The sequence below is a fragment of the Girardinichthys multiradiatus genome, chromosome 20 (assembly GCF_021462225.1).
Source record: "Girardinichthys multiradiatus isolate DD_20200921_A chromosome 20, DD_fGirMul_XY1, whole genome shotgun sequence".
Taxonomy (NCBI): domain Eukaryota; kingdom Metazoa; phylum Chordata; class Actinopteri; order Cyprinodontiformes; family Goodeidae; genus Girardinichthys; species Girardinichthys multiradiatus.
This window is the reverse complement of record NC_061812.1, coordinates 10,143,205-10,157,567: the sequence shown is the minus strand read 5'-3', so window position 1 is coordinate 10,157,567 and position 14,363 is coordinate 10,143,205. Positions and strand designations below refer to the sequence as shown.

General features: G+C 40.1%; 1 protein-coding gene across 5 annotated transcripts in view; it reads right to left on the bottom strand.

Annotated features, from left to right (window-relative positions):
• The window catches only part of rap1gapb (RAP1 GTPase activating protein b), a 160,372-nt gene that overhangs the window by 29,949 nt on the left and 116,060 nt on the right, over positions 1-14,363 (bottom strand). For 2 of the 5 annotated variants that reach the window (XR_007035494.1, XR_007035495.1), the window contains one exon: positions 7,140-7,280. The exons of the other annotated variants lie outside the window; for them this stretch is intronic. The gene's annotated coding sequence lies outside the window, so the exon portion shown is untranslated. The remainder of the gene's footprint in view (positions 1-7,139; positions 7,281-14,363) is intronic. 5 annotated transcript variants of the gene reach the window in all.

The window sequence follows — 14,363 nt, the reverse complement described above, 5'->3', positions numbered from 1 at the left end:
TCCAATTTTGCATTATTTGCTGTTATTTCAGCTTTTATCCTTGTTATCTCTATTCTCTTCCTAGAAGCTACACCTGGCGTGGCTCTGTGTCTACCTGTGACACCTTTCTGGAGAGGGAAATTGTCCGAGCTTCTGCTGGCAACAACTTAATGCTCACCCTCTACCGCTGATCCACATAGCCCTATATTTTAGTGTTTAACCCTTTCTCTCTCCTAGACATGGCGATTGACTGAGCTTAACTGTAACAAACTCTATGTGTTCTCTTTCAGACTCTAACCTTGAAAACTGGCTCAGAGTTTATCTGTTCTTTCTTTCTAGGTGAAACGACTAAAGGAGCTACATCCATTAACATTTACTTTTCCTTCCCATAGAAAGTACTCCTGGATCAGTGCTTCTGTGTTCTTTTTGTGTCTGCTCTGTTCTCTCAAACCCCCAGTCGGTTGTGGCAGATGGCCGCTCACACCGAGCCTGGTTCTGCTGGAGGTTTCTTCCTGTTAAAAGGGAGTTTTTCCTCTCAACTGTCGCTACATGCATGCTCAGTATGAGTGATTGCTGCAAAGTCAACGCCAGTGACTGTCCACTGTCTCTACATGCTCATCCGGGAGGAGGGAATGCTGCAAGTCACTGACTGGATGCAATCTGCTGGGTTTCCTTAGAATTAAAAAGTTTTAATACAGGTCCATCTCAAAATATTAGCATATTGTGATAAAGTTCATTATTTTCCATAATGTAATGATGAAAATGTAACATTCATATATTTTAGATTCATTGCACACTAACTGAAATATTTCAGGTCTTTTATTGTCTTAATACGGATGATTTTGGCATACAGCTCATGAAAACCCAAAACTCCTATCTCACAAAATTAGCATATCATTAAAAGGGTCTCTAAACGAGTTATGAACCTAATCATCTGAATCAACAAGTTAACTCTAAACACCTGCAAAAGATTCTTGAGGCCTTTAAAACTCCCAGCCTGGTTCATCACTCAAAACCCCAATCATGGGAAAGACTGCCGACCTGACTGCTGTCCAGAAGGCCACTATTGACACCCTCAAGCAAGAGGGTAAGACACAGAAAGAAATTTCTGAACAAATAGGCTGTTCCCAGAGTGCTGTATCAAGGCACCTCAGTGGGAAGTCTGTGGGAAGGAAAAGGTGTGGCAGAAAACGCTGCACAACGAGAAGAGGTGACCGGACCCTGAGGAAGATTGTGGAGAAGGGCCGATTCCAGATCTTGGGGGACCTGCGGAAGCAGTGGACTGAGTCTGGAGTAGAAACATCCAGAGCCACCGTGCACAGGCGTGTGCAGGAAATGGGCTACAGGTGCCGCATTCCCCAGGTCAAGCCACTTTTGAACCAGAAACAGCGGCAGAAGCGCCTGACCTGGGCTACAGAGAAGCAGCACTGGACTGTTGCTCAGTGGTCCAAAGTACTTTTTTCGGATGAAAGCAAATTCTGCATGTCATTCAGAAATCAAGGTGCCAGAGTCTGGAGGAAGACTGGGGAGAAGGAAATGCCAAAATGCCAGAAGTCCAGTGTCAAGTACCCACAGTCAGTGATGGTCTGGGGTGCCGTGTCAGCTGCTGGTGTTGGTCCACTGTGTTTTATGAAGGGCAGGGTCAATGCAGCTAGCTATCAGGAGATTTTGGAGCACTTCATGCTTCCATCTGCTGAAAAGCTTTATGGAGATGAAGATTTCATTTTTCAGCATGACCTGGCACCTGCTCACAGTGCCAAAACCACTGGTAAATGGTTTACTGACCATGGTATCAATGTGCTCAATTGGCCTGCCAACTTTCCTAACCTGAACCCCATAGAGAATCTGTGGGATATTGTGAAGAGAACGTTGAGAGACTCAAGACCCAACACTCTGGATGAGCTAAAGGCCGCTATCGAAGCATCCTGGGCCTCCATAAGACCTCAGCAGTGCCACAGGCTGATTGCCTCCATGCCACGCCGCATTGAAGCAGTCATTTCTGCAAAAGGATTCCCGACCAAGTATTGAGTGCATAACTGTACATGATTATTTGAAGGTTGACGTTTTTTGTATTAAAAATACTTTTCTTTTATTGGTCGGATGAAATATGCTAATTTTGTGAGACAGGAATTTTGGGTTTTCATGAGCTGTATGCCAAAATCATCCGTATTAAGACAATAAAAGACCTGAAATATTTCAGTTAGTGTGCAATGAATCTAAAATATATGAATGTTAAATTTTCATCATGACATTATGGAAAATAATGAACTTTATCACAATATGCTAATATTTTGAGAAGGACCTGTACAATTTGAATAAAAAGCTAACTCCGACTGCACTGTTCAATGGTTAGGATTAATTGAAATGTATGTACCTGACTGTTGTGAAGTGCCTTGAGACAACATGTGTTGTGAATTGGCGCTACATAAATAAAACTGAATTTAATTGAATATTAACATGAATCACTAAAGTAGTCGAAGTAGAACAAACCAGAGGATGAAAACAGACTCAAAACACAGGATGTAGACGGTAAGTGAAGTTTATTCTTAGTGTAGGCTTGCCCAGGATAATAGGTTGGTGTTGTCCAGGAACCAGGGGAGGAGGACGGAATCCAGGAATCCAAAGTGAGAGTGCTGATGGTGAGTATATTTACAGTGCAGTCCTTAGGTGAGTATTCACAAGGTGCAGGCAGGCAGGCAGGCAGGTAGACAGGTAGACAGGCAGGTGGGTAGCCGGGCAGACAGGCAGTCCACATAACTGAGGTTATGTTCCAGCGAAGACCTTTTCCAGCAGCTGCCTTAAGAAGCCCAGTGAGCACATCAGGAGATGAGCTGCAGCTGCTGATAACGAACTGGCAGAACCAACCAGGAGGAGAGGAGCTGAGATCCTACAGTACTCTCCTCTCAATGATTGCCTCCAGGCAATCCAGGATGTTTTTCAGGATGGCGTGTGCAGAAGGTCGTGATGAGAGCAGGATCAAGGATGTGAGAACGGGAAACCCAGGATCTTTCTTCATGTCCTTATCCTTCCCAATCCACGAGATATTGAAATCCATGTCCCCTACGCCGACCATCCAGGATACGATTGACCGTATATGCTTTTAACAGACTTCAGTACAACTTCAGAAGGGAGAAGGGGGGGGCTAACAGAGGACTTCCCATGATGCCACTGCCCGCATAAGACCCCCACCTTCCCACAAGTCTTTCTCTTCCACACCGGTGACCATCGGGATAGGAGGGAAACAAAGCGCGCTGATGTCTTTTGCTGGCAAGAGACATAAATTCAACTGGATCCAAAGCCATACGATCATCGATCATATGCAAAGTTAAGTAGAATGAAATACTGTGTGTGTATCCGGTATTTTCATTCATGAACGGGAAAATTAAGGTTTAAGAGTTGCTTACCTTTTCTCTCCGAAGCCCCGCAGAAGCAAAACTGTGTCGCAGAGAATCCCCCGGTAGAGTAGCTGTTTCTACAAGCTGAGTCTGAAGGAAGGACCACGGCTTGCACCACCGTGTTACGGTAACGAACAGCTGGTTGACGGACAGAAGAGCCGTCTTTCAAGCTACAGCTCCGGAGGTCAGGTTAGCTGAAAGCTAACCGCTTGTTGACTGTGGACGTTTATTCAAACTTTGTCGCTTGGACAACATTCCTCACCACAATTCTTGAGGTTAAGTGTTTGGGCAGAATAATATAGAGATTAACAGTTAGGATGAAATAATCTGAACGTTTTCATTCTATGAAGTTTTGTTTTTGTGAAACCCGGCTATCTTAGTGCTAGTAGGCTAGCTACAGCACATGCCGGTTCGTGTTCTTTGTATGTTTTAAAGTTAAGATAAACTTTATTTGAAGGGTGGTTTTAAACAGAACATTGTTCATAACGCGCTGTCCGCGCTTATGCATTTTAACCCTTTTATTAATCCTGGTATTTTAAAAGTATGTGTTGATTCTGGTGCTAAGCTATCCGCTTCTTTGTTAGCTTAACGGCTAACCGGTAGAGAACATGTGGTTGCTACTAAAGAGTAGTGAACAGAAAGGTTGTTAGTTTTCAAGCTAGTGAATAATAGTCCCTGAGCATCATTTACTAGATTTGATAACTAAGTAAACACCATTAAGCCCCATTTCTCCAGAAAGATTTGGCTCTTTTCCAAAACACTCCCTTAATAATATTTCTTCAAATATTATTTCAATAAATAAAGGCAGCTAATTAGACACCGTTGAGAATTAGTTATCCAGAAGGTTGGTTTTATTCAGCAGATCATTATTTAAAACATTATTTTATTAAAATAATATTTTATCCGATCTTGCATTATGAATGGTTGTCTAAATGTTGCATATTATTTTCTAAGTTAGTTCCAAAACTAACTTAACTTCATTTCCAGATTCTTCAAGATAATCCTTGGTTCTCAAACATAAATATTGCATGGTAATGTTGCATCACTCTTTTGGTCATGATTTCCAATCATCTTTAATCAACGTGTTTATATTGTACATAGTCCATTAGTCTTCGTTATTCTTTAATTCTGCTTGGTAGTTTAGTTGGATTGTTTTAGCATAGTAAAGAGTTTGTTGATTGAAATATGTTTGACTTTGAGTTGACTTATTTTTGTTAATAAATTCTTGTATTTTAAGAAATTGTGTGAATTCATTCCATATATGTGCAGAGTTTATGCTGTTCAATAATGTCAGAGTTTGTCTCACACCTTTCTATTTTGTCCTAATACCATCGCCTTACTGGGCTGGTATTCACAGGACAACCCTTAACAGACCGAAATATTATTTGATAAAATATTAAAATATTAATATTAAATATTAAATAATATTATCAGATTCATAATTACAACAGGGCTTTCAGAGACTGGCTTGATCTGAGAAACATGGAAAGTAGGATGAATGCGCATGGAAGATGGTAGTTTGAGTCTCACCGAAGATGGGTTGATGATCCTCTCAATGAGGAAAGGACCAATGTAATGGGGTACCAACTTTCTGGGAATATCCTTTAATTTAACATTCCTGGTAGATAGCCAGAACCTCTGATTGATTTGGTAGATAGGTGCAGCAGAACGGCGACGGTTGGCGAACCTCTTATTTTGTTCCAGAGTGCGTAGGAAGGTCCTCTTGGTCTGCTGCAAAATCCTACGACACCTGGAAACATGATGCTGAACAGAGGGGACCAGGATGTCAGACTCAATACTGGGAAACAGCGGTGGTAGATAGCCAAGGGAAACCTCAAAGGGGGACAAACCGGAAGCAGAGAAAGTATGTACGTTATGAGCATATTCAATCCATGTGAGGTGTGCACCAAGAAGAGGGGTTGTCATTTATTACGCACGTTAAAGCGACTTCAAGTTCCTGGTTACATCTTTCTGTCTGCCCATTAGATCGTGGGTGGTATCCTGATGAAAGACTTACGGAGGCACCTAGAGCCTTGCAGAACTCCTTCCAGACTTGCGAGATGAACTGCGGGCCTCGGTCAGAAACAATATCCAGAGGAATACCATGGATGCGAAAAACGTGGAAAACCAGGAGTTGGGCAGTCTGAAATGCAGACGGGAGCTTGGATAATGGAAGAAAATGGCCTGCTTTAGAAAATCTATCAACAACAGTAAGGATGACGGTGTTACCGTCAGATGGAGGGAGACCAGTAATGAAATCAATGGAAATGTGGGACCAGGGGCAGCTAGGGGTGGGCAGAGATTGAAGAAGACCAGCAGGGGGTTGATTGGTGTTTTTGTTCCGAGCACATGTGGGACAAGCTGCAACAAAGTCTTTAATGTTGAGATTCATAGTCGGCCACCAGAAATACCTCTTGGTAAATGTGGTCATGCGAGTCGCCCCAGGATGACAAGTCAGCTTATTGTTGTGCACCCAATCCAGAACTTTATTGACGACAGAGATGGGAACAAACATCTTGCCCACTGGGCCACTACCTGGGTCAGGTTCGGGCCTCTGTGCCTCTCTGATGTCCTTCTCAATGGCCCAGGTGAGGACGCCCACAATACAAGAGTTCGGGAGGATGGAGGTTTCAGTCTTGGGTTGGTTAGAATGAGAAAACTGGCAAGAGAGAGAGCGTCAGGCTTAGTGTTCTTGGAACCGGGTCTGTAGGAGATAGAGAAATGAAAGCGAGCAAAAAAACATAGACCAACGGGCTGGTCTGGGGTTAAGTCTCTTGGCATTTTGAATGTAGGCGAGGTTCTTGTGATCAGTCCAAATGAGAAAAGGGATTTCAGTACGCCCTAACCAATGCCGCCATTCCTCAATGGCCAACTTTATGGCTAAAAGTTCACAATTGTCCACATCATAATTTTGCTCTGCTGGAGACAAGCAACGACAAAAATAGGCACATGGATGTATTTTATTGTCCACAGGGGACCGTTGAGATAAAATGGTCCCTACTCCAATGTCGGAAGCATCAACCTCTACAATAAATTGTTTAGATGGATCAGGATGGGTCAATATGGGGGCCGAAGAAAATGAAGTCTTTAACTCACCAAATGCCCTTTCTGCCTCAGGGGTCCAATTGAATGTTCTCCGAGAGGAGATGAGTTGAGTGAGGGGTGCAGTGGCCTGACTGTAGTTCCTTATAAACCTCCTGTAGAAATTTGCAAATCCCAAGAACCTTTGGAGTTGCCTGCAATCAGTTGGAGTAGGCCACTCTGCCACTGCCTTGGTCTTCTCGGGATCAGTTCTGTATTTGCCTGCTTCAAAAATGAAACCCAAAAAAGACACTGATGTGACGCTGAAGAATTGATTTTTGTAAAGCCTTTGGAGAACTGTTCTGACGTGTTGGTGATGTTGTTCTATGTCCTGGGAAAAAATCAAAATGTCATCGAGATAAACGAAAACAAAGAGGTTGAGGAAATTGCGAAGAACATCATTAATGAGAGCCTGAAAAACAGTGGGTGCATTAGTTAAACCGAAAGGCATGACTAGATACTCAAAATGTCCTAGGGGGGTTTTGAAAGCTGTTTTCCACTCATCGCCCTCACGGATCCGGACCAAATGGTATGCGTTGCACAGGTCGAGCTTAGTGAAGATCTTGGCAGAATGTAGTTGTTCATGTACTGAGTCAATAAGTGGTAGTGGGTATTTATTTTTAATAGTAATTTGATTCAACCATCTATAATCAATGCAAGGTCTTAATGTGCCGTCTTTCTTACCCATGAAGAAAAATCCGGCGCCAACAGGGGAGGTGGACAGACGACTGATCCCAGATGCCAAAGAATCCTCAATGTATTCTTTCATGGCCTCTTTCTCGGGTCTGGAGAGATTATAGAGTCTGCTGGTTGGTAGTGGAGCGCCTGGGAGGAGATCAATGGAACAGTCATAGGGGCGATGCGGAGGTAGAGAAAGAGCCCCTTATTTACTAAACACAGGTACGAGATTATGGTATTCAGGTGGAACTTTGGATAAATCAACAGGCTCAGGAGGTTTGAGTTCTTTAGTATAGTGAGAGATGGCAGTTCTTAAACAATTCTGGAGACAGAACTTACTCCATCTCTCTACTCTGCCCTCCACCCAATTAATAGTGGGATTATGTTTCTGCAATCAAAGATACCCCAAAACTAATTGTGGAGAGATGGAAGGGATAATAAAGAACTCACCCTTTTCATGATGATTACCAGAGGTAATGATGTGAAGCTGAGGAACTTTAAATCTCACTTGAGACATGGGCTGACCAGTGATGCCAGTGACAGAGATGGAATGGTTGAGAGGCTGAGAGGGTATTTGAAGTTTATTAACCAGGTCCGAGGAAATAAGATTTTGTTCAGCACCAGAATCAATAAAGGCGTCAACAGGAAACTTCTCTTGGCTGACAATAATAGAGGCCGGAAAACACAGATGGGAGACAGGGGAAGAATGGGATATGCTCTTCAACGTTCCCTGTTTTATTGACGAGCTCTCTCTTTTCCCTTGTAAGGGAATCTTGCGATGTAATGTCCTCTTTGTCCACAAAATAAACAAAGACCAGCTTCAAAGCGTCGTTGCTGTTCCTCTGGGGAGAGTCGAGTGTGGCCAATCTGCATCGGCTCCGGTTCCGTAGACCCCTCTGTAGCTTGAACAGAAGTGGGTGCGTCGAGGAAAGAGGTGCCAGAGAGTGATGCCACTGGGAATTGTAGTTTCTTTCTGTTCGTCTCTCTTAGACGGTTGTCAATGCGGATCGATAGGTTGATTAATTCACCCAGTCTTTCGGGTTCATTTCTCATAACCAGCTAGTCCTTTATTTGATCTGCAAGGGAATTAACAAAAATACCCTTGTGTGCCGCTTCATCACAACCCACCTCCTGCGCTGCCACCCGGAAGTCGATGGCGAACTCCGCCAACGTTCTCCTTCCCTGTTTGAGGGTGAGTGTTCTCTTAGCCGCTGGATCCTGCTGGAGTGGTTGGTCAAAGACCCTCTAAAAGTGACTGAAAAAAGTAGCATAACTAAGAGACTCAACAGGGTTAGATGCCAAATAGGCGTGCGTCCAGCGCAGAGCAAGTCCCCTTAGCGAGGTTACAATATAGGTAATTTTGGAGGCAGCGGTAGGAAAAAGAGAGGGGGAACGACTGATTGCTAACTCACATTGGAGAGAAAAGCCAACAAAGTTATTAGGATTACCATCAAAAAGGTCAGATGGACGGAAGTCAGGCTCACGGATCCCAGAAGAGAGGGTTAAGGACGTTGGAGGATTCTCTTTTTGAACTGGAGGAGTTGGAGAAGCAGGTGAGAGTTTGGTTAACATTTCTCTTAGAGCATGAACCATACCACCAAGTTCTGTGAGATGGGAGTCTGTAGTCTTTTGTTGTTGCAGTAGCTGTTGGAGCATGGTTTCATTAGATTTTAAACGTTCTTTAATGGAAGTTTGTTCATCATCTGAATTGTTCTTCGACATGTTAGATGGCTGGAACATAATATCATGAATCACTAAAGTAGTCGTAGTAGAACAAACCAGAGGATGAAAACAGACTCAAAACACAAGATGTAGATGGTAAGTGAAGTTTATTCTTAGTGTAGGCTTGCCCAGGATAATAGGTTGGTGTTGTCCAGGAACCAGGGGAGGAGGACAGGATCCAGGAATCCAAGGTGAGAGTGCTGATGGTGAGTATATTTACAGTGCAGTCCTTAGGTGAGTATTTACAAGGTGCAGGCAAGTAGACAGGCAGGTAGGTAGCCGGGCAGGTAGGCAGTCGACATAACTGAGGTTATGTTCCAGCGAAGACCTTCTTCTTCTTCTTGTATTATTTTTGGCAGTTGGCAAATAACTTTATGATGTGCATTACCGCCACCGACTGGTATGGAGTGTGGTTCTTCATGGTTTTAAATCTTATTTACTATTACAACAATCAAATTCTATTTATTAATTTAGTTTTTTTGAAAAATCTAATTATAATTTGAATATGTTTGCTACCCAAACTTCTTTGCAAAGTATCTCTCAAAATAAAACTTTCTTTAATGCCTACAAATTCTCTCCTTAAAATTGTTCTTTCTTGTTCATATTTCTGACACTTCAATATTACATGTTCTATTGTTTCCTCCTCTCCACAATGATCACATTTTCCTGTATTATGTTTCTTTATCTTGAACAATGTATAATTAAGTCCTGTATGTCCTATTCTTAATCTTGTATTAATCTTTCCTCTTTTCTGCTCCGTCTTCCAGTTCTTACTTCTCCTACTACCTTATTGATTCTGTAAAACCATCTTCCTTTCCTCTCTTCATCCCACCTTTTTTGCCACTCTTTCCTGATTCTCTGTTTAATTATATTTCTTGCCTCTGACCTACTAATATTAATTATAAAGCTAATGTTGTTTTGTGGTGCCTTCTTTGCTATCCTGTCCATCTCATTCCCTCCAACTCCTACATGTGCTGGTACCCATAAAAACACTAATATTAATCCCATCCTTTGTATTCTAAATAAAGTAAAATGTCTGGTCTACCCTCTGAATGATTATGTTTTAAACTTAATAATGCTGAACTTGAGTCTGAACAAATTATTGTTTTTAATGGTTTTATATCCTCCACCCACTGCACTGCTAGCAATATGGCTAATAATTCTCCTGAATATATCGATAATCCATCTGTAATTCTTTTTCCTACTTTTATTTAAAATTCTGGTATTACAAATGCCACTCCTATTTTTCATCTGTTTTTGATGCGTCTGTGTAAATTTGGACATAATGATAGTAATTGTTTATATATTCCTGTATTATACATGAATCTAATCTACATTTCGTATCCTTTTTCTTTTCCATCAATGCCATATCCACCACTGCTTCTGGTAACAGCCACGGTGGCACTATTGGCAAAGGCAACATTGAACTTATTTCTTTTCCATATATTTGAAATTCTTCTGCTATACTATTGATAATCCAACCAAAACTCTTAACTTGTTTTTTTTCTTTTTCCCTGCATGGTTTTAAAATATCACATGTGGGATGATCCGGATTATTGCCTTGTAAATTTATCCAGTAATTTAATGCTAACTGTTTCCTTCTTAGATCTAATGGCATCTCTCCCATCTCTACCTGAAGTGCTGCTATTGGACTGGTTCTGATTGCTCCAGTACAAATTCTTAAAGCTTGATGTTGTATATTGTCTAATTTTATAAGATGAGTGTTTGCTGCTGATCCATAAATTATACTTCCATAATCGATATTTGATCTAATTAATCCTGTATAAATTATTTTTAATGATGTTCGATCTGCTCCCCAATCAATACCAGCCATACATCTCATAATGTTTAATATTGTTTTGCATTTATCTATGATTGTTTCTATATGTACTTTCCATATAATTTTTTCATCAAACCATATACCTAAAGCTTTTATATTGTTTACTTGTTCTAAAACTTGATTGTATAATTTTAGTTTTATATTTTCTCTTTTCTGTGTAAACACCATTACTTTTGTTTTTTCTACTGAGAATTTAAATCCCCATTGATTTGCCCATTGTTCTATTCTAATAATCTCATCCTGTATTTTCTTTTCAATAAGTTTGATATTACGACCCCTTTTCCATATAGCTCCATCATCTGCAAATAGTGAACAACCGACTTCCTTACCAATATTTTTAAATACATCATTTATCATTATAGAAAACAATAACGGACTTATAATACTTCCTTGAGGAGTACCATTATCTATTATATATTTACCTGACAATTCTTGACCAATTCTTACTTGTATTGTTCTATTTGATAAAAAAATATTTAATCCAGTTAAACATTTTTCCAGTAATACCCATTTTATTTCATTTAATTAATAATCCTTCTACCCACATCATGTCATATGCTTTTTCTATGTCGAAAAATACAGCTACTACATTTTCTTTGTTTATTTGTGCTCTCCTTATTTCATATTCTAAACATAATGCAGAGTCATTTGTGCTTCTCCCTTTTCGAAACCCATTTTGATTTCTAGATATATATCCATTAATATTTAAATAATATGTTAATCTATTATTAATCATTTTTTCCATTATTTTACAAATATTTGATGTTAATGCGATCGGTCTATAATTTTCTTGTTTTGTGTTATCTTTTCCTGGTTTAGCTATTGGAATAATTATTGCTTCCTTCCAGCTCTGTGGCAGCTCTCCCTCCTCCCAGACTTTATTGTATAATTCTAATATTTTTTCTTTTGCTTTGTCATTGAGATGTTCTATCATTGTATAGTAAATTGGATCTTTTCCAGGTGATGTATTTTTTGTTTTCCTGGTTTCAAAGTTAAATTCTCCTTTTGTAAATGGTTCCTTTATTAATTTATTCGTACCTACATTATTTCGCATTAAATCTAAATTTCATCTTTGTGATTTCCCTACCTTTCTTTCCCTCTTCACTAATATTATTTGAACTATGAATTTTACTAAATGTTTTAGCTAATATTTTTGCTTTTTCTTTATCTTCCGTTATAGTTGTATTATCTATTTTTAAAATAGGATATCCATATTCTTTTCTAATACCATTCATTCTTTTAATTGTTTTCCAAATTTGATCAATTTTTATTTCTCTCCCTACGGTATTACAAAAGTTTCTCCAATATTCTCTTTTTGCATTCTTAATGATCTTTCTCACTTTTACTTGCTTTCTTTTGTACTCAATTAGGTTCTGATAAATTGGGTTACTTTTTAACATTTTAAATGCTTTATTTTTTAATTTTATTACTTCACTACATTCTTTTGTCCACCATGGCACAATTTTTAATCGATATAAACTATTTATATCAATTGACTCATCTATTTCTTCCAATTTCTTTTGACTTAAATATTTTAATTTTTCCCAATCAGCCTTATTAAAGTTCTATCTTTTATATAATCCTGTATTCCTGTTATTTATTAATATTCCTGTTATGATTTTAATGGGGTAATGATCACTGCCTACTGTTGTACAGGTCCTTCTCAAAATATTAGCATATTGTGATAAAGTTCATTATTTTCCATAATGTAATGATGAAAATTTAACATTCATATATTTTAGATTCATTGCACACTAACTGAAATATTTCAGGTCTTTTATTGTCTTAATACGGATGATTTTGGCATAGAGCTCATGAAAACCCAAAATTCCTATCTCACAAAATTAGCATATTTCATCCGACCAATAAAAGAAAAGTGTTTTTAATACAAAAAACGTCAACCTTCAAATAATCATGTACAGTTATGCACTCAATACTTGGTCTGGAATCCTTTTGCAGAAATGACTGCTTCAATGCGGCGTGGCATGGAGGCAATCAGCCTGTGGCACTGCTGAGGTCTTATGGAGGCCCAGGATGCTTCGATAGCGGCCTTTAGCTCATCCAGAGTGTTGGGTCTTGAGTCTCTCAACGTTCTCTTCACAATATCCCACAGATTCTCTATGGGGTTCAGGTCAGGAGAGTTGGCAGGCCAATTGAGCACAGTGATACCATGGTCAGTAAACCATTTCCCAGTGGTTTTGGCACTGTGAGCAGGTGCCAGGTCATGCTGAAAAATGAAATCTTCATCTCCATAAAGCTTTTCAGCAGATGGAAGCATGAAGTGCTCCAAAATCTTCTGATAGCTAGCTGCATTGACCCTGCCCTTGATAAAACACAGTGGACCAACACCAGCAGCTGACACGGCACCCCAGACCATCACTGACTGTGGGTACTTGACACTGGACTTCTGGCATTTTGGCATTTCCTTCTCCCCAGTCTTCCTCCAGACTCTGGCACCTTGATTTCCGAATGACATGCAGAATTTGCTTTCATCCGAAAAAAGTACTTTGGACCACTGAGCAACAGTCCAGTGCTGCTTCTCTGTAGCCCAGGTCAGGCGCTTCTGCCGCTGTTTCTGGTTCAAAAGTGGCTTGACCTGGGGAATGCGGCACCTGTAGCCCATTTCCTGCACACGCCTGTGCACGGTGGCTCTGGATGTTTCTACTCCAGACTCGGTCCACTGCTTCCGCAGGTCCCCCGAGGTCTGGAATCGGCCCTTCTCCACAATCTTCCTCAGGGTCCGGTCACCTCTTCTCGTTGTGCAGCGTTTTCTGCCACACTTTTTCCTTCCCCCAGACTTCCCACTGAGGTGCCTTGATACAGCACTCTGGGAACAGCCTGTTCGTTCAGAAATTTCTTTCTGTGTCTTACCCTCTTGCTTGAGGGTGTCAATAGTGGCCTTCTGGACTGCAGTCAGGTCGGCAGTCTTACCCATGATTGGGGTTTTGAGTGATGAACCAGGCTGGGAGTTTTAAAGGCCTCAGGAATCTTTTGCAGGTGTTTAGAGTTAACTCGTTGATTCAGATGATTAGGTTCATAGCTCGTTTAGAGACCCTTTTAATGATATGCTAATTTTGTGAGATAGGAATTTTGGGTTTTCATGAGCTGTATGCCAAAATCATCCGTATTAAGACAATAAAAGACCTGAAATATTTCAGTTAGTGTGCAATGAATCTAAAATATATGAATGTTAAATTTTCCTCATGACATTATGGAAAATAATTAACTTTATCACAATATGCTAATATTTTGAGAAGGACCTGTAACATTTTTCCCTCCACTCAACTTTCTATTAACATGTCCAGATTAAAGCTGACTTTAATCTGACAGCCAACTTCTTTACCAATGACCATTGTTGGCTCACCCTCCTTGTGGAGAGTGTCATTGACAAATCAAGTAGTCTCCTCCATGATTCTGTAAGTCATAACATGAGCAAAACAAATCATTTCAGTAGTAAAATCAATAATTTATTGGTCTTATGAAATGGCTTAGTTTTCTGAGAAACTAAATTTGGGATATTCATTAGCTGTAAGCAAACATGTTGGAATTAACACAAATAAACTCTTATGTCACTATGTGTGGTGAGTCTAAATAAAACACGACTTTCATTTTTTTAATGCAGTTATGGACAGAAATTACCTTTACAATGATATTCCATTGAATTGAAA